The sequence below is a fragment of the Sarcophilus harrisii genome, chromosome X (genome assembly GCF_902635505.1).
Source record: "Sarcophilus harrisii chromosome X, mSarHar1.11, whole genome shotgun sequence".
NCBI lineage: Eukaryota > Metazoa > Chordata > Mammalia > Dasyuromorphia > Dasyuridae > Sarcophilus > Sarcophilus harrisii.
The window spans coordinates 41,743,959-41,763,736 of record NC_045432.1 but is presented as its reverse complement, the minus strand read 5'-3'; the positions used below and the strand labels follow the sequence as shown (position 1 = coordinate 41,763,736).

The 19,778-nt window shown below is 42.2% G+C and overlaps 1 long non-coding RNA gene across 1 annotated transcript in view; it reads left to right on the top strand.

Moving 5' to 3' along the window:
• The first annotated feature begins 4,609 nt into the window (after positions 1 to 4,609).
• Positions 4,610 to 19,778, top strand: part of LOC116420385 — a 285,773-nt gene continuing 270,604 nt past the window's right edge. Inside the window, exons 1-3 of the long non-coding RNA XR_004230668.1 lie at positions 4,610 to 4,713; positions 6,741 to 6,905; positions 10,990 to 11,115. This is a non-coding gene — a long non-coding RNA (uncharacterized LOC116420385). The remainder of the gene's footprint in view (positions 4,714 to 6,740; positions 6,906 to 10,989; positions 11,116 to 19,778) is intronic.

Here is a 19,778-nt window from a genome sequence, read left to right as displayed (position 1 = left end):
GTCTCTAGTCTTGGGGCAGTAGTTTCAGTGCTTCACAATTCACTTTTCTTCACAATAACAGAGAGGGGAGTGATTAAGCTGTTCTCATCATCCCCATTTTAAAGATCAAAGAACTGAGGCTCTGGAAGTAAAGTGACATCTCCACTTTGGGGGTTCAGTTGGTATGGATAAAGTCAAGCCTTGCTTGTCGCCTGCATACATGATCACCTGGCCTCTGAAGTTTACCCATTTTTCATCGTTACTCCTCTTCCCTCCATCACTGGCCATCCTGTCACTGGATTTCTTCTTCAATCTGGCTCCTAAAAAGTACTCTGCTGGGTTTGTAGCTAGCAGGAACCACAAGGCCATCCAAAGCAGTGTTGTCAGATAAAAACAAGTGTCTGGTCCTTACATAAGGATCCCTGGGGGCAGCATATTGACTTCATTTAAAATGAGAGAGATTTTTATTTGATGATATTTTTATTCATTTTCTTCAGTATCTCCTAGGTACATTTTAATTTGATTTTACCATACTCGGGAGTGTTATAGGTCACATCTGTAGGAGGCGGCATGTTTAATACCTCTGATCTTGTCTAAACCCTCTCATTTTTACATAAAGAGAAATTGAAATTGAGGCCAGGAGTGCTGCGAGGTGGGATTTGAATGCAAGTCCCCTCACTATAACTAGTGCTCTTGTTACTGGAACTCTTTTTTGGGCACAGAATGGAATCTTGGGATCTCACAGGTCATTTAATGCAAGCTCATTTTTACGGATGAGGAAATTGAGAACTAGAAAGATCAAGTGGCAAAGGATCATAGGATCATAAATCCAAACTGAAAAGGATCCTTTGAGGCCCTTGAGTGCAGGTGCATTTGACAAATGAGGGAACGAAGGCCCAGGGGGGTGAGCTGACTTGTCCGGGGTCATTCAGGTAGTAAAAAGCAGAGCAAGGATTTGAACTAGGCTCTCCCGACCCCAAATTTAAGACTCTCGGCACTGCCTTGCACCGTGCCCACTGAGCTGCCAGCCTCTCCATAAAGCTCTCCCTTCTGTCATGCAGAGAGTAAACCAGGCCTGTCTAAATGATGGACTGGTAGAATGTTATGATGGAAAGGGCAGTGGGTTTGCAGTGGGAGGACTTGGGCTCAATCCTGGTTCTTCCCGGAGCCAGTCTGGCGAAGGGATCCAGGGGCAGGGTAGCCTGGGATGAGAGGAAGAAGACAAAGCGGTTTCAGGAAGGAAAGGAGAAGGGAGCCCAGACAGATTGTTAAATCCATCCCAGCCTCGTAGAGCACGCTGGCCCCTTTTGGGAAGGTGAAGAAGAGAGGAAGTGCGAACTGGAGTACAGGAAGACTGTGTAAACATACTCGCCTAGCAGATGGATGGGGCAAAGGGAACTCTGGGAAGGTGCCAACAGGGACTGCTAGAGGAAGGGGGTTCTTTCCAAGTTGAAGGATGCTGGGATAGAACATACAGGGTGTCCAAATGCAGGCATTTAATAGTCCTTAAGAGGAGTCTTTTTCAGGGTACCTGATTGTAATCTTTCCAAAACTGGATTGCCTTTGACATCCCTGATTCCCATTTTGCAGATGAGGAAACTGGGCCTCCTGTTATATGTTCAAAAAGGAGTTCCAGTGGCACTAGCACTGGCTGTAATTAGGGACTCGAATTCAAATCCTATCTCTGCAGCTCTCGGGGAGGATTTGGATAAGATCAGAGGTATTAGACATGCCGCCTCCTACAGATGTGGCCTGTACCACTCCTGAGTGTGACAGAATTAAATTAAAATGTACCTGGGAGATGCTGAGGAAAAGGAATAAAAACATCATCAAATAAAGATATCTCATTTTAAATTACCTCAGGTTGGTCCACAGAGATCCTTATGTTAGGATCAGTGGCCTATTTCTATTTGAGTTTGATACCACTGGTCCAGATGACCCTGAGGTTCCCTTCTAGCTATAAATCCAGCAGAGCACTCTTTAGCTTAGGTTAGATAACTTGTCTGGAGCCACATAGCCAGGAAGCTGTTGAGGGAGGATTTGAACCCGGGTCTCCGCTGACTTCAAATCCAGTGGGTTTTTTGTTTTTGTTTTTGTTTTTTTTTTTGATTCAGTTGTTTTTCAGGTACGTTGGACCTTCTGTGACCCCATTTGGGATTTTCTTAGCAAAGATACTGGAGAGGTTTGCCATTCCCTTCTCCAGCTCATATTCCCTCATATTATAAATGAGGGAATTGAGGCAGATGGGGTAAAGTGACTGGCCTAGAGTCACCTAGCTGGTCATTTGAATTAAGGAAGAGGAGTCTCCCCCAAGTCCGGGCTTGGTGCTCTGTGCACTGCAGCTCCACCTAGCTGCCCCAATATGTTCTACTGCCTCTTGGTAAGGAAGATTGAAATAGAGGGTGCTTTAAGGCACATGCAGGCACTCCTGCTACTATCTTGTGGTACAACACAAAGGATGCTGGTCTTGGAGTCAACAGAGCCCTGGGTCCCACTTCCGGCTCTGCTCTTAGTATGTCTTTGGACAAGTTTGGGTTGTTTTTTTTTTTTTTTTAAATTAAAGCTGTTTACTTTTCAAAACATATGTGTGGACAATTCTTCAACATTAACCCTTGCAAAACCCTGTGCTCCAATCTTCCCCCCTTCCCCATGCCCTCCCATAGATGAAAAGTAGTCCAAAATATGTTAAACATGGTAGAAATATGCATTAAATTTGGACGAGTTTTAGATGCGATTTGACCCTGATGATGAGGCTAAAGTGGGAGAACAAGCTGTCTTTTTTATTCCATAGTTAGTATTCTTGGTGCAGATGTCCAATTTCTTGCCTCATTTTATGTTTAAGAAGTAATGTAAGAAGTGAATATTAAGGAAATAATTAATAAATGATTAAGTAAATAATTACAAAATAATAAGCAGTAAATAGTGTTGAGCATTCCCATTTGGTAAGAAATGGGAAATTCAGAGAAACAATGACAAATTGCTCCAATTTCTCTCTCCCCTCCGTGCCCCTCTCTGCTTTGGCTCGGATGACGTCCATAGTTTCTTTCAGCCTTGGATTCTCCGAAAGGAGGCAGGTGGCACGAACATTGAGGAGCGCTGCAGTTTGAGTCCCAGGGCAAGAGTTGGACTCCCACCCGTCCTCTTGTTCGACTTCCATGCCCTTGGGTAAATTCCCACTCGATGCCCGGCACATGGTAGACACCGAATAAATGCTAGTTGGCTGACTTGGGCCCCTCTGGGCCTCGGTTGCCTCATCTGTAATTGGGGGAATAGATGACCTCAGAGGTTTCTTCCAGCTGTCAGTCTCTGATGTTGCCCTCAGATCTCTTTGCCAGGATCTTCACTCTTGGGGTGAGGATTTAAGGGTTGTTCAGCCGCTGTTTGAGCAGCATAAAAAGCAAACTCATCAAGATAAAAGTTTCCACCCTGTAAATTGGGGGAAAAAAAAAACCCAGGAAAGAAAGCACTATTTTGGGGGGCTCGTTTTCAGGTTCAGACCTCAAGTACTATTCATCCGCTTGTCTCAAGAAAGCCTGCTCACCGGGCAGAAGAGATCTGAGAGACTGGTTGACTAAGACAGAGCAGACTTTGCAGGAAATAGCCTAGAGGAAGAAAATGTCAGCTTAATGACTTTCCCCACTAGAGGCTGGAAGGCCACTACTCTGAGCTAAATGCAGGAGGGGAGTCCATAGGGTGGGATGCAAACGCTTTGGTTCCCATCCGTCAGCTTCTGAAAAGAATGTAGAAAGCCCGGCGTCCTTTGTCTGTGCCAGAGCAAATCCCTCAGGACGGAGGGGATGCGATTTCCCTGAATCCCAGCGAGGGCTTTTACTCCTTTGTAACAGGGACTTGGTACTGCTCCACCCACGGCCTCCTTACCTGCTGAGGCCAGAAATTAAATTGTGCCGTTTAAGAGTTTCCGAATCAGTGGAAATGTTCTACGTGTTTTGGACAAAACATTTCTTAAGGGGAAGAAAGGCTCCGCTCTTTTAAACAATAAATTCGGCTGGCCGGGGGACGGCAAGATGACAGCTTTGAGAGGCAGCTTCCTGTTGTAGCCAAGCCACCTTTCGAGGTGGATTTATTAAACACCTACTGTGTGCCGGCACTGGGGTTACGGTAGACCATAATGAATCAATCCTTGCCTCCTCGGGAGCTCATTTTGCCATTAAATTAGCACCCTTCCCCTCCCAAGAGGAGGTGAGCCGCCAACATGTGATGGGGGAGCTGGGAAAGTTAGGTCGACCCACGATGAATACATTGGAGGAGGGGGGGAGGGAGGGAGGACAGAGAGAAGGAGGGAGGGAGGGAGGACGGACAGAAGAAGGGAGGAGGGGGGGGTGGCAGAGAGGGAGGGAGCTCTCCACATCTCTCCCAGAAGAGTTTTCCCGGATTGGCGGGGGAAAGTGGCCCAGAACAGGGCGGTGCCCTGGGCTCCCTTCCTTCCCCCTTGGAGTTTTGCTGAGAGAGGGGCGTGGGGAGACACATGCCGGGGAGGCCCGGCTCCGGCCAGGAGGAGGCGCTGTTCTCTCGGAAGCCTGGTCCCAGTACGCAGGTGTTTAGCCTAAAGGGAGGCCCGGGACATGAGGCGGCTGAGTTCAATTTCGGCGGCAGCAGCAGTAGCGGCAGCGGCGGCGGGAGCGGGCGCCAGAGCAGCTCGGGACAGCCTTGGGGGAGAGTCCTGGAGCCCCCAAACTGATTCCAGTTCCTATTTAGCCGTGTAACGGGCCTTCGGTGAGTCTGCCGTGTTCTGCTTCCTTTTCCTTCTTGCTCCAAATGACATTTCTATCTACTCCCATTTTCCAGGTTTTCGCTGTGGGAATTCTGTTTGGAAATGGTAGATTGGGGGGGAGGGGAGGAAGGGGGGGAGGGGAGGAAGGGAAGGGTAAATCAACCCAGAGTCCTGTTTGCTTCAAATGGCCTTGATCCTCAAATAAGATTAGCAGGTATCAAGCCAACTGTCTAGAAGCTCTGGAACCATAGAGAGCAAGCAAGTAATCGCTTTTCTCAAGTTTTTTTTGTTGGCTTGTTTGAAGCAAGCTTAGTTTCTGGGGGGAGTCTCAATAGGTCCATTGAACCACAGCCCCTCCAGGAACCTTTTCTCCAGCTGCAACTCGCCCAGGGTTTCCAAGTGTTTCCCCTGGTCTCCATTCTCCTCGGCCCCCTCTTCCTGGCAAAGGAACCAGGCTTTTGAATCCTCACCCTGCTGGCCAGCCAATTTCTCTTCTTGGTGCCAGCTTCTTAAAAAATAATAATAAAAGGGGGGGGGAAGAAAAAAAGAGAAAAAATAATTGTAATTAAAAAAATGGAAAAAAAATAAAATAAAAAAGGGGGGAGGGGCTGGAGCTGGAGAACACAAGCCAACAAGTTTTGAGTAAGTAAACTGTTGAGTGCCAGGCGCCCTGCTTGGAGCTGGGAATCCAGAGACAAGGCGTGTGACGTCCGGCACCGAGGAGCTGATGTGGACACCAGAGAACGCCAAGGACTAGCTCTATGGGCTGTCCCCAAAGTCCTGGTGCACTTTTCAATCTTAATTGCTTAAAACCTCACTAAGAATTTTGGGAAGACATACCTAAAAAGTATATAGGAGGCAATTTCTTGGCATGCTGGGAGTGGGGGAACAGCCCCCCATCTATTTAAGGAAAACGGGGGGGGGGTGTAGGAGACAAGCTTCCCTCCGGGTCTCAATTTCATGATTTAGGGGAGATGGTCCCATAATTGTTCCCTTCCCCCACCTCCCCCATCACAATGGCGTTCTGGTTTGTTGACCCCTGAAAAGGAACCGCTGGGAACTTAACAAAGTAGCCCAGGTGTAGATCGAGTGGGGCAGAAAAAAGGCCTACAGGAAGGTGAGTTTTGTTTTTAATTTCAGGCCAAAACTTGGGAGGATTTCATTGGGATGGGGAGCAGCTCTTATATTTCAGAAGCTCTTTTGAAATGTAAGAGCCTTCAAGAGTTGCTCCAGCCAGGGTACCAAGAGGGAAAGTGACTGGCTCTTGCTCAATCTGGGTCCCACGGCAGTATTTGTCAAAGGAACCCCCCCCCCTTCCTGGCTTTGAGGCTAGCTCTAGCCATTATACCACACTCTCTCTACATGGCTCCTGGTAGATAATTAGTTCTGGGATTGATTTGTGGAGCAAGTAAGCATATTCCTCAGACAGGGGTTGTTAGGGTTTTTTTTTTTTTTTTTGAGGGGGTGTATTGGATGTTGCATTTCTTATTTCCTGACAAGGTAGGCTTTTGTTTCCGAAGTGGGGCTGGCTGATGAGGAAGCAGAAGCCGCAGTACTCCACGCTCTAATACTTGTTAATTAACTAGAATTACTTAATAAATACCAGAGCATACTAAATAGAGCAGATATTTCAGGAAAATATAAATAGGTTATTGCCAACTAATGTATCCCCCCCTTGAAACACGGGGTGCTGTAGAATGAGGATGGTGCTACCTAAAGATAACTGCTCTGCATATGAATGACAGTGACTTTTTTAAAAATCGGAACTTTTTGATGTTCTCAGTTTACTCTCATAAAGAGAAGTCCTCCGCTCTCATTTCACCCCCGGAAACTAATTAGACCTCAAGTCCTTATTAAAAGACTTTGCCTAAGAAAGAATTTCTCATTAATTGATACACTGTAACCTTAGTTTTAATCTAAATATCCACTGTGAAATTACTTCTTAAACATAAAATGAGGCAAGAAATTGGACATTTGTACTAAGAATCCTAACTCTGGAATAAAAAAGACATGTTTTCTCCCACTTTAGCCTCATCAGAGTCAAATCTAATCTAAAACATGAGGGGAAAGTAGTCTCCATGCATAGACAATGAAGCCGGCTACTAACCTGTCCAAGCATACCGCCCCCTGCCTTCAAACATCATTACTCGATTCCATAAAACCAGACTGGACAAAATAACATTCAAGAAAATAGGTAAGTACTTTAAAAAGTGAGCAAATATTTCATAAAAGCAGAATTGTAAGCTATCAAGTAACATGTGAAAAATATTTCAACTCATTTATAAGAAGGTGAATGAAAATGCAGACCACTGTTAGGGTTTGATCTGTACTGTGCATATTGGTGAAGATGACAAAAGGCCTCTTTGACTTGAGTTTCTTAAGCAGGAAGTAGACACTTGGGAAAGGGACAGATTGGTCCAAATGTCATTAGTTTGGGGATTTTCCAAGAACAGTGCTTAAGAGAATTCATACATAGTAATCCCACTACTGGAGGTCAGAGATAACTGTCCAATATTTTGTAACATATTCATAAACTTTATGTGGCAGAAAGCCCAAAACCAAGTATGCATCCATTGAATAGGGAATAAGGAATGATCGGACAGACTGGGGAATATGAATAGTGTTGAGTGTTACCATTTGGTAAGAAATGAGGAATTCAGAGAAACAATGGAAAATTTCTCCAAATCATTGTACAGTGAAATAAACAGAACTAGAAGACCAATATACAGAATGACTCTAAAACTGTGAATGAAATGAATGTGAAAAGTAAATCTTTTAGGGGAAGGAAGGCCAGACAATGGAACAGATATCTTTGTTCTCAACATATAAGTGGCTTAGGCTAGGCTTCTTGAACTTTTTCTGCTCATGATCTCTTCTCACCTTTGAAATTTGTCTGTCTCCCCTGATATATAGGGATATAAAACAGGTATACAAATCAAATATTTGCTGATAGTAATTCATCATTTCACAAATCCTAGATCCAGTTATGAGACTTCATATGGGTTGTGAACCACAGCTTAAGAAGCTGAGGGTTAGGATGTGTCACAGGGGCAGAGTTTCATCTATTTTGTCAGACACGATCATCGGATCAGTTGTTTTGGGTTAATTTTTTTTAATTGCCAAAAGGAAGGTCTCAATTTGGAGGATTGGTGATATCTAGAACCATGTGTGTGTGTTACAAAAGCAAAAGTCTCATTAAAAACCCCAAAGAAAACATTGGAGAGGGCATTAGGTTCATGTTTGGCCTCTGTTTCTCATCTCTGCCGTTCAGAGTTAAGATTGGGTTTGTGGTCCAGTGGGGTTTCCTGACCCTAACCTATAGCTTTAAGAGAATATATGGTGATGTTGAGGTCTAGATTTGGGGTACCTAAATGAAATTAGGGTTTAGTTAAGGTCTAGTGACAGGTTTGGGGTACAGGGAGTCAAACAGAACTCCCCTGCAACCCCCTTGGATTCGGCGCAAGGATACGGCGGTATAATGAGGTCTAGTAGCGGCGCGAGTCCCCAATAAAAGCATTTATTAGTCCGAGAGCTAGATTGATAAAAGAGGCTTATTATTGAGTTTAGAAGTAGGAGATAGGTGAAGGTAGAAATAAGGAGGGCACTGGACAGAGGGTCCAGTGGACAGAGGGTCCTCCCATGGCTGACATGTTTGGAATCTCTGCCAAGAGGGGTTCCCAGCCTGGCCCTTTTATAGTAGGAGACTTAGCTCGAGGGGCTTTTAGGTGTAGCCCCAAAGTTGTCTCAGATCTGGGTGGGGCTGGGACAGGTCCTCATCTTCTATTGGAATTCAAAGGGACCAGGATTTGTGAATCAAAGGGTAATTTACATTAACTAGGGTGGGTTTGCGAATCAAAGATTGGAATCTTTCCCACATCAGTGATACTGATGAAATGGTTTGGAGCATTGTTATGAGGTGAGGAGCTGTAGCTCCTGTAGCAGCAATTTGGGGCTATTTTCCACCCTCACCTGGTCTCCTTCCATTTTAGTATGTCTACAGGAAAGATCTTTTAAGAGAAAATAAAGGGGGGAAAAAGAAACCTAGTTAGATATGCTCAGAGCAAAGTCAGATTTTTCTAAGGTGTCTAGCCATTACATAAATGAAGTCCAAAATTTCCAGTAGACTTTAAAAAAAAAAAAACCCTGAAGCAAAACAAGAAAGCTCAATTTCTTCCTTTTTCCAAGTGTGGCTTTCATCTCTTCCTTATGCTTCCTTCACTGACCTGCAATGATAAGCTTGATGTGAGCAGCTAGCTAATATTTTTTTTCTTTTACCATAGAGGAATTGGATTGAGCTCAGCATCCTGAACTGCGTCTAGCATTACTAATGATTCCATTTTATTTTTGTACTGGACTTGTGATTTCATCAGTGTCAGAAGCTCCCGGTTAGATAGCTCCCTCCATCAAATGAGGTCTACAACTCTCCCCTAGCCTTTCATTTTCCAGTGGCCTGATTGCTGGCATAGCTGATGCTAGATAATTACACAAAAGAGACAAAATAAAAAACACCAGGCTAAGTCTAAAACAATGGACATAAATTATGTTTTGTGTTATCGTCATTCCCAAGTCTCCTGGCCGTTCTTTGCTATTATTCAGTAGACGGTCTTGTAATAAAACTCTCTAAGAATAGGAATATTGAGCTGATGATAGACAACATTTGCTCATCTCTACTGAATTGATAATGGGAGAAAATGGGTTTCACTTGTCAAAGGAGGTGTTCGTTTTTCACTTTAGGCAGAGTTTCTTGCCTTTGCAGATCATTAGATACCGATATTTTGATTACCAACGGAACCTCCTTTCTGGAGAGTTTTGGCACAACCCCAACTATTTACTGATTCCGTTCTTCAAGTCCACAGAGGGTCAGCCAGAATCTGGGCGGCCGAGCCAGCCAGCCAAGGTACAAGGGTGGCCTAAGGCCAGGGAATCGGTGAGAGAATGAGAGGGATGAATCATAGTTATGAAAAGTGATTCTATAATTCATAGAGCTTTTGGATAGTTCAAGATAAATTTTCAAAAACTTTTGCTCTAATGTATGTGATGGCTAATACCTTGTTGGAAAGTCTTTGCCTTGAGCCAACCAGGGTTTTCCTTAGTACTGTTCTCCTCCAATGTTACTTTAATGCAGCCCTCCGGCTCAGCTTCTGCCAGAACCTTAGAAGTCACTACCTAATGTACCCTTGGAGAGCACCACCTCATCCTGTCTGCCAGGCAGAATCACTCGCTCCTCCAGCAGTAGTTAGTCAAGCAAAGGCTAGGAAAGGGGACTGAAAAGTGGATGGTGTGGAGCAAATCAATGTTGTATAGTAGAGTGGGAGCTAATTTGGATTGAGGAAGATGGCTTCGCTTCCCATGTCATACTATTATTACCTGTGTGTTGCTGGACAAATCACTCAATCTCTGTGTTTCACTTTACTCTTAGGTAAAATGAAAGGCTTGGACTCTGAGGCCCCTTAGGTCTTTTGTGATGCTAAATCACTGATCCAGAAATAAGGCCTAACCTTATTAAGAGCCAGGGGTCCTATTATCCTTCTCTTGGGAACCTTACTGTCCACACTTCCCTTAGGTCATTTGCCATCTCTTTTTCCATATGAAAGTGTTCAGTGTAAGCAAGCCCCTTGATATGCTAATGCTCCATTTGGAGAAGAGGATTAGTAACTAGGTTTGAATTCTGTTTTACCACTTCCTGAAAATAAAACCCATAAGGCAATACAGTTGGTGAAACTTTCTGTAAAATGGGCTTAAAAAATCTTGAGTCTTGTACCATGTGAGCTTGGGACAGCATTTGACAAGCACAGAGAATCTTGGAGTTAGGACTCTCACCAGCAGCTGGTGGTACAGTGGATAGACCAGTGGTGGGAAGACCCGAGTTCAAATGCAGCCTCCAAAACATCCTAGTTGTGTCATCCTGGGCAAGTTCCTTAACCTCTATTTGTCTCAGTTTTTTCAACTGTAAAATGGAAGTCATAATAATAGCATTTACCTTATAGAGTTGCTATGAGGATTAAATATTTGTAAAAAGGAAAAAAATAAAAGCACTTAACATAGTGCCTGGTACGTGGCAGGTACCATATAAGTGCTTATTCTCTCTTTTCAAACCCTTCCTATCTAATCCAAGGGATATTTCAACTAGAATCCTCACTCTAATATTCTTGACAAGTGGTCATCCAACAAGGCATCCAAGTGATAGGGAAACTCCTACTTCTCCTTTGGGACAGTCCTCACTGGTAGGAAGTATTTCCCTTTTATCAAATTTGAGAAACATTTTTTTCTCTTTGAAGCTACCACCCCTCATATTGGACTTCTCCCCCACCGGCTAGACAAAAGGCTGCATCTCTGGATCGTTACTCACGGCAGAGGGGTTAACAGATTCCTGGCCCAAAATGGAGCACATTTCAAAGAGGCTGGTAAGATTGTGTTTGTTATCTGTCTTGTACATCTAGACAATGAAGAAGGATGGGAAAGGGAGAAGACTACCTGTATCTGTGTCCCAAAGTTGGATACTGTGGGGGATAGACCAACCAGCATAAGAGAAGAAGAATAGCACCCATCACTTCCATAAATTCATAGAAGACAAAAGCCAAGAAAGGAAAAAATAGTAAAATTCACAGCCTCAAATAGCTTTATCCAAATGTCCCTATTTTAGGCAACAAGCAAAAAGCAGGAGTTTGTAATAGGCACTGTGACTTGGATAAAGGCATTAGAAGGCATGAACGTCAAATGTGAGGATAACACAAATCCGGTTGAGACAGTTTACGCACCGGATGGCAAATCCAGGATCCCAGAGGATCTTGACAGGCCTGAGTGTTGGACAGAATGTAATTAGATGAAATTCATTTGGGACCAATGTCAAGTCTTGTACTTGGGCACCAAAAAAGTCATCTCTACAAGTCAAAGATGGGGGAGAACATAGATGGACATCATTTGTTCTTAAAAAAAGATCTGAGGGGTTTACTGAACCTCAAACTCAAGATAAGGAACTGTTAGCCAAAAAACTAATGTCATCTTGGGGGCTGTATTAGAAGTCGATCTTTTAGGGACAGGCAGGTGCTAATCCAAATGTTCTCAGCCTTCAGCAGCCCTCATAATCTGAAATTTTGTGTTCAGTTTGAAGTAACATGATTTATTTTCCTTTTAAAAATATATTTTATCTTTTCCCAATTACAGGTTAAAACAAATATTTTTCACATTTTTTTTCCTTTTAAATTTTGAGTTCCAAATTCTATCCCTCCTTCCCCTCTCCCTTCTCTGAGATGGTAAACAATTAGATATAGGTTATACAGGTGCAATAATGATATAGCTCTTATGTCTTCCTAACTCTTTTCCCCAGGTCAAACACTCCCAGTTCTTTCATCTTCTCTCAGTCTGGCTCTCAGTACTTTGAACATCTTTCCCACCATGTAGTGGTGGTGTGTCACTATACCTCCATAAACCTCAGTTTCCCCTTCTTTCAAATGAGAGGGCTAGAGCTCTCAGATTCTGGCCCTTTGAAAGAAGAGGCCAGCATCATAAGGTTCCCTTGGCCTATTTCTTCTCTGTAAAAAGCTTCCAGGTTAGTCAGACTTTACGATTTCTAAGGTCCCTTCTGGCTTTCATTTTGTTCCTTCTTCAAATTGAGGTCAATATTTGGATGACCTTCATCCCCAGCCTGCAGTAAATAGAATGGTTGGGAAATGTTGCAGCTATGGGAATGTGAGCAAGTTGTTATTTTCTCTTCCAAAGTGGGAAAAAAAACACTGCCCCACGAGCTCTCCGAAGCTTTAGGAGAACCTTGGTTGAGCTCCACAGCCTGCCCATTTTTTCTTCCTGGGGCTCCCAGTGTCGCTGCTCTCCCATGAATGTCAAGACTTACTATTGTTCTTACATTATGGCCCGAGCTTTAATGAGCATTCCAACATTAGCCCGGCAATAAGATTGGTGTTTGCACCATTTGCCTTCTCGTCATAAACAAGGGGGGAAAATGAGACCATCTCCAGATTACTGCTATTATTGTTCGGAAAGCTACGTGGAATTTTTATCAGGGCCCGTGGCAATTACCATCCAAATAGAGATGGAGAACAAGGGGCTTCATTTGGTGAAGTACCTTATAGATGGAGAAAATCTTTTGAAGAAAAACATGCATATATTAAGTAATTAGGATGTGACTTTAAAAGTATTCATTAAAGGGAATTGAAAAATGAATCTCCAATCCATGGCCTCTCCAAGCCAGCAAGTGTCATCCCCTTTATCAAATGGCATCAGGCCTGTACTTCTCCCTTTAGGAAGATGCCTTCCAAATCAGCTTGGATGAGGCTGGAACCTTGCTCATGATTAAACACTGACTTCAAAAGACAACCTCATCCTGTCTGGAATTAGGCAACTCTGCTTTCCAGACTGAGAAGAACTCTGGTCAGTCTGCTGTACTAGGCTATCCGACTGCCCGATGTGAAGCCATCCACGTGACAAATATGATGTAGCTCATGAAGATCAGTTATTTGGGAGGGAGAGGGTGGTTTACAGTGAAGAGACTAGAGCAATAAATGCCTTTCAAGAGCTGCATGCAGACAAAAGCTGCATAAAAAAATGTATGTGTGTGTGTTTGTGTGTATTAAACCAAGATTAAGGAAAGCCAGACTGTCAAAGGTATATATAATCAAGAAGAAAATGTGAGTGCTGAGTTGTTGAGAAACTTCAGGCAAAAAGGACCTGAATTCTCATCTACCGTCTGCTGCTTTCCCCCTCTGTAAAATGAAAATTAGCTTTCTTAAAGCTGGACCTTGTGTCATATAAAGCAAACTGACTCTGGATTTAGAAGGCCAGATTCATATCCTGCTTGGATGGCTGTTAACTGTGTGACCTTGAGCACATCACCATACTGCCCTGGGCCTCAGTTTCCTCTCCTGTATAATGAGGGAGTTGGGCTAGATGGCTTCTGAGATCCTTTTCAGCTTGAGATTTTTGGATCCTATGAATCCTTGGAACTTTATTTGGTTGAAATATACAATTAGGGATTTGAGAAAACTCCAAGATCCAAAAGTTGCTTTCATCTCCTAAGAGAGGATGTACCTATCTTGCAGTTTAAAAAAATGGTTGATAACATCTCACATCCAGAGCCCTCTAAAAACAGAAGACTATGATTACCTCTACAAAGTAGTTTAGCTTAAAATGATGTGCTCACCTTGAAAGATTCAAAATTTCCTACACAAAATAGAGAATCACACCATGAACTTTCAGGGGACAGGTAACGAATTTGCTGTTAGCCCCCGGGGAGGGGCCTAGATGGTATAAGCTCAGCTGGAGTAGATACCTTAAGCGTTTTTCTAAGACACTGGTCTACCAGCTACCCTTCCCCAAATGATCATCCAACTAAGCAAGGAGTGTTCTCTGTCCCAAAGGCTACTGGAACCAACCTCTGTATGATGGAGGATAGGGAGGGATGGTTGAGTTTGTAACAGACATGAATTAGGCCAGACCCTCTCCACAATGTCTGAATTGAGGTGAAGGGAATCCTGGTTTAAGGAATTACTACTGTCCCCTTCATCAAACAAAATTTTATTCTTAATCCTTTCCTCCTTTCACTGGCACCATGAGAGGAAAAAGAAAATGAAACAAAACAAAAACAAATTCTAGTAACCAGTATGGGCGGTCAAGAAAAATATATTTCCATATTCAGTATGGTTGTTTCAACATGAGAGTTTACAAAGCAGTATATAACACTTGATGGTGGGTGTCTTGATGGGTGGTGTACATGTGCTTTGCTTGAATATTTGCTTGCTAAGTTGCTTATTGCAGAATTTTTCAGAGGTCCTGGGTTATATGGCAACTGTCTTACAGAAAAACAATGTTTTCCTTTCTAGACTAGGGATGGGTCTATAGCAATGTAACCATAGTCTCGATCTCTTGTGATTTAAGAGTAGTTGCATTTGTGAGACATCTATGTGGGAGCTTTTGTAAGGAAGCAGAGATCAGATGAGTAAACCTGGCTTTCTTAAAATCATATTGAAACCTGGAAGGAGGGAAAAGGTAAAAAAAAGGCAGGAAGGAAGAAGGAGAAAAAGAAGGACAAAAGGAAGGAAAGAAGAAAAGGGAGGAAGGAAAAAGGAAAGGAAGGAAGAAGGGAAAAAAGAAGGAAGAAAGAAAGGAGAAAAAGCAGGAAGAGAGGAATGAAGAAGGAAGGGAAGGAACCCCTGATCTAGGGCAACCTCCTCATTTTCTCCTTTTATCCTTTCATCCAAATTAGACACCATACTGTTTAAATCGCTCCCTCTTCCCCAATATGGCCTTTGTGAGTCTTAAAATCGGCTATCTTGCTCTGGCTCAATCTGCCAATCCCCTTTGCCCTTTTTTCATTAGACTTGATTTCACGTCCCCTCGCTATCTAGGATGTGCTCCGTCTTGTCCACCCCTTAATGACTCCCAAGATTGAGTGAAGATATTTGCAAGCTCTTGCTTGTTGGGGGATTTGAGTTATATTTCAAACACAGCATGTATTTTAGATGGATGGACAGACCCATAAAGGGAATTGATATTCTGAACCTACTTCTACCGACAGGGAAGATATGGTGCTGGGATTCAGGATCAGCCCTTATGGTACAATTACCTAGTTCGGTGTTGACTGCAAAGAGGGAAAAACACACACCAAAGTTTGACTGTTTTGAAATTCTTGCTCAAACTTAACCCAAGTATATGTGCAATGAGAAACTCTCTCTCGAGGACTTAGGGAAAGCTTTGCCTGTCAGCTAGTAAAGCTGAAAAGAAACCTGTTTCCTAAGCTATAGTGTACATAAGGCTTTCCCACACATCTCCTGTTGCTACGGAAACCTCTCTCTGTGTCTGGGCTCTGCACAGCTGACTCATTTAGAGTCTGGGTCTGAAACCTCCCAGCCACAGCTTAGTGTGACAAATGGAAACAAAGAAATATCAATCTTTACTGTTGGGGGGGAAATTAGATGTATTTTGGTTTCAAGGCAAGAGGGTAGAGTCATCTTAATCCCTGGCCTCTAAAGCCCCTTGGTAAAGAGCTTAAGGGATCATCAACATTTATAGTTCGTCGCCTATGGAAAGATACTTGAGTCCTTTGGGTGCAATGACACATTCAGAATCAAATGGAAAGCTAACGAAGATTGAGGAGAAAAGGGGAGGAAGGAGGAAAGGAGAAGAGGGAGGGGGGGAGGGATGGATAGATAGATGGATGGATGCTAGGAGACTCCCTACCAAAGTAATCAAACTATTTACAGGACCCCAGCTGAAGGGGGCAGCTAGCAGTTTTGCAGGAGAAGGTTCTTGGAAATATTACAAGAAGTCATATGACTCTCTTGCTGAGGATGCTAGAGAAGAAATTTGGGCCCAGGGGAGGTGGGTGGCCAGATGACCTCTCCCTACACTGTATCTCTCATTTCTTTTCTATCCCCTTGTTTTTCCTCACAAAAATGTCCCTAACTTGCCCAGCTGATAACATGGTATTAAGTTAAAAAACAAACAAAAACTTTCAGAGCAATCACATCTCCAGGTACTGGGGAACCTTAGATATGGAACATCTGCAAAGATGTTTTTTTTTTCTCCTTGACCAGCAGTCAAGAAATGGGAGGGCTTTGTGTTGGGGGCGGCGGAAAGAGGGTTATATTTAGGTGTGTACGTAGGTAGTGAACTTCAAATGAAGACCTGGTGAAGAGATTGAGGAGAGAAGAAAACAACTAAACAAAGGGCCATTTCTAAGGCCTCTTCCCCCATTTTGTCATTTGAGAAAAGAGATTTGCATTTCTGAACATTTTATGACTAAATTACATCCTTTATGTATGCTTAAAAGAGCTGCTTAACATTGATGGGAACATTTATATTGCATTTATTATCTTCGGCTCACTTTTCAAAGAGCTGGACACAATACTTCTCAAATGCATAATTAAGAAGCTGTTTATTCTGTGCACAAATATCAGGTCACTTAAAAGGCTTATTCAAAAAGGAAAAAAAAGAGTTGCTATCCTAATAGTATCTTTATGAACAGATGTGTCTGTGTTTGTCTGTCTGTCTGTCTTGAGGGATAGGGTGGGGTAGCAATGGATAGTGACATCTTCAGATAGGGCATCAGCAAAGAGTTAGATGCAGATTTAACAGAAGGAATGGGTGCAGGAGAGATGATGATGATGATGATAGAAGGGCATTTGGTTGGGGGTTGTGTGGCTGAAACTGAACTGGGGCTCCATCCTCATAAGTTGCACCAAGGCATCAAATCAATGAAGGGAGTTTTCCTATTCGGTAGGGTGACAGGACAGGTAGAAATCAGGGACTTTTTTTTAGTTAGCAACAGTAAAATCAGACCGAACTGTGATAGGACTGGATGGAACATTCTGGGCTTGTAGTTGTTGTTTTAAAAGGATCAAATGTACAAAGACAGCAGATGTACCCTGACGATAACTCATGTGGAAAAAAAAAGTTAGTTGGTCAGTAGCTCTGTATGGGCCAGTATATGATATAGCTATCAGTACAAATGTAACCTGAGATTTAACCAGTCACAAGCATTTTTAAGCACCTACTGTGTGCCAGGTACTGTGCTAGTTCCTGGAGACATGAAGATCTAAATGAAATGAGGCAACTACATGATCCAGTGAACAGAGCACCAGATTTTGTGTCTGGAGGACCACAGTTCAAATCCTGCTTCAGATACTGGCCATGTCACCCTGGACAAGTCACTTAACCACGCTGTATCTCAGTTTCCTCATCTGTAAAATGGAAATAACACTAGCACCATCTTCTTGGGGTGGTTGTGAGGCTCAAATAAGATAACTGAAGAGCAGTTTGCAAACTTTTCAAGTGGTATCTAAATTCTAGCTATTGATATTTTTTTTAATTGTAACTTTTTATTGACAGAACATATGCCTGGGTAATTTTTTTATGACATTATCCTTTGCACTCACTTCTGTTCTGACTTTTCCCTCCACTTCCTCCACCCCCTCCCCTAGATGGCAAGCAGTCTTATACATATTAAATATGTCACAGTATATCTTAGATACAATATATGTGTGCAGAACTGAACAGTTCTCTTGTTGCACAGGGAGAATTGGATTCAAAAGGTAAAAATAACCCGGGAAGAAATACAAAAATGCAAACAGTTTACACTCATTTCCCAGTGTTCCTTCTCTGGGTGTAGCTGCTTCTGTCCATCATTGATCAACTGGAATTGAATTAGATTTTCTCTGTTTCAGAAATCCACTTCCATCAGAATACATCCTCAAAAAAAAAATACATCCTCATATAGTATCGTTGTTGAAGTATATAATGATCTCCTGGTTCTGCTCATTTCACTCAGCATCAGTTCATGTAAGTCTTTCCAAGCCTCTCTGTATTCATCCTGCTGGTCATTTCTTACAGAACAATAATATTCCATAACATTCATATACCACAATTTACCCAACCGTTCTTTAATTGATGGACATCCATTCATTTTTCAGCTTCTAGCCACTACAAAGAGGGCTGCCACAAACATTCTTGCACATACAGGTCCCTTTCCCTTCTTTAGTATCTCTTTGGGGTATAAGCCCAGTAGTAGCACTGCTGCATCAAAGGGTATGTACAGTTTGATAACTTTTTGGACATAATTCCAGATTGCTCTCCAGAATGGTTGGATTCGTTCACAATTCCATCTACAATGCATCAGTGTCCCAGTTTTCCCGCATCCCCTCCAACATTCGTCATTATTTTTTCCTGTCATCTTAGCCAATTTGACAAGTGTGTAGTGGTATCTCAGAGTTGTCTTAATTTGCATTTATCTGATCAATAGTGATTTGGAACACTTTCATATGAGTGGAAATAGTTTCAATTTCATCATCTGAAAATTGTCTGTTCATATCCTTTGACCATTTATCAATTGGAGAATGGCTTGATTTCTTATAAATTAGAGTCAATTCTCTATATATTTTGGAAATGAGGCCTTTATCAGAACCTTTAAGTGCAAAAATGTTTTTCCCAGTTTGTTGCTTCCCTTCTAATTTTGTTTGCATTAGTTTTGTTTGTACAAAGGCTTTTTAATTTGATATAATCAATATTTTCTATTTTGTGATCAATAATGATCTCTAGTTCTTCTTTGGTCACAAATTTCTTCCTCCTCCACAGGTCTGAGAGAGAAACTATCCTGTGTTCCTCTAATTGATTTATAATCTCATTCTTTATTCCTAAATCATGGACCCATTTTGATCTTATCTTGGTATATGGTGTTAAGTGTGGGTCCATGCCTAATTTCTGCCATACTAATTTCCACTTTTCCCAGCAGTTTTTGTCAAACGAATTCTTATCCCAAAAGTTAGGATCTTTGGGTTTGTCAAACACTAGATTGTTATAGGTGACTATTTTGTATTATGAACCTAACCTATTCCATTGATCAACTAATCTATTTCTTAGCCAATCCGTAATGGTTTTGGTGACTGCTGCTTTATAATATAGTTTTAGATCAGGTACAGCTAGGCTACCTTCATTTGATTTTTTTTTTTCATTAATTCCCTTGAAATTCTCGACCTTTTGTTCTTCCATATGAATTTTGTTATTATTTTTTCTAGGTCATTAAAATAGTTTCTTGGGAGTCTGATTGGTATAGCACTAAATAAATAGATTAGTTTAGGGAGTATTGTCATCTTTATTATATTCGTCTACCTATTAATATTAAAAATAATAAACCCCTCTCTCAAAGAGCCCTCCATTCTAGTTAACAAGCATGCCTTAAGTGCTTCCTGTATATCAAGTACTGTGCTAAGGGAGGAAGACAGAAGCAGAAACTTTCTTTTCCCTTGAGTACTTCATGCTTTATTGAGGAAGGAAACATGTAAACAACTACATGTCAACAAGATATGTACATGATGAATTGGAAATAATCACAAAATCAAGGCATTAGCATTAAGAGGGATCAGAAAGACTTCTTTTTTATATAACTTTAATTTCCCCAATACATACAAAGATGGTTCAAAAGATTGATCTTGGCAAGACTTTGTGTTCCAAATTTCTCTCCCTCCCCGTTACCTTCTCATAGACAGCAAGTGATACAATATAGGTTAAACATTTGTAATTCTTCTAAGTACATTTCCATATTTGTCATACTGCACAAGAA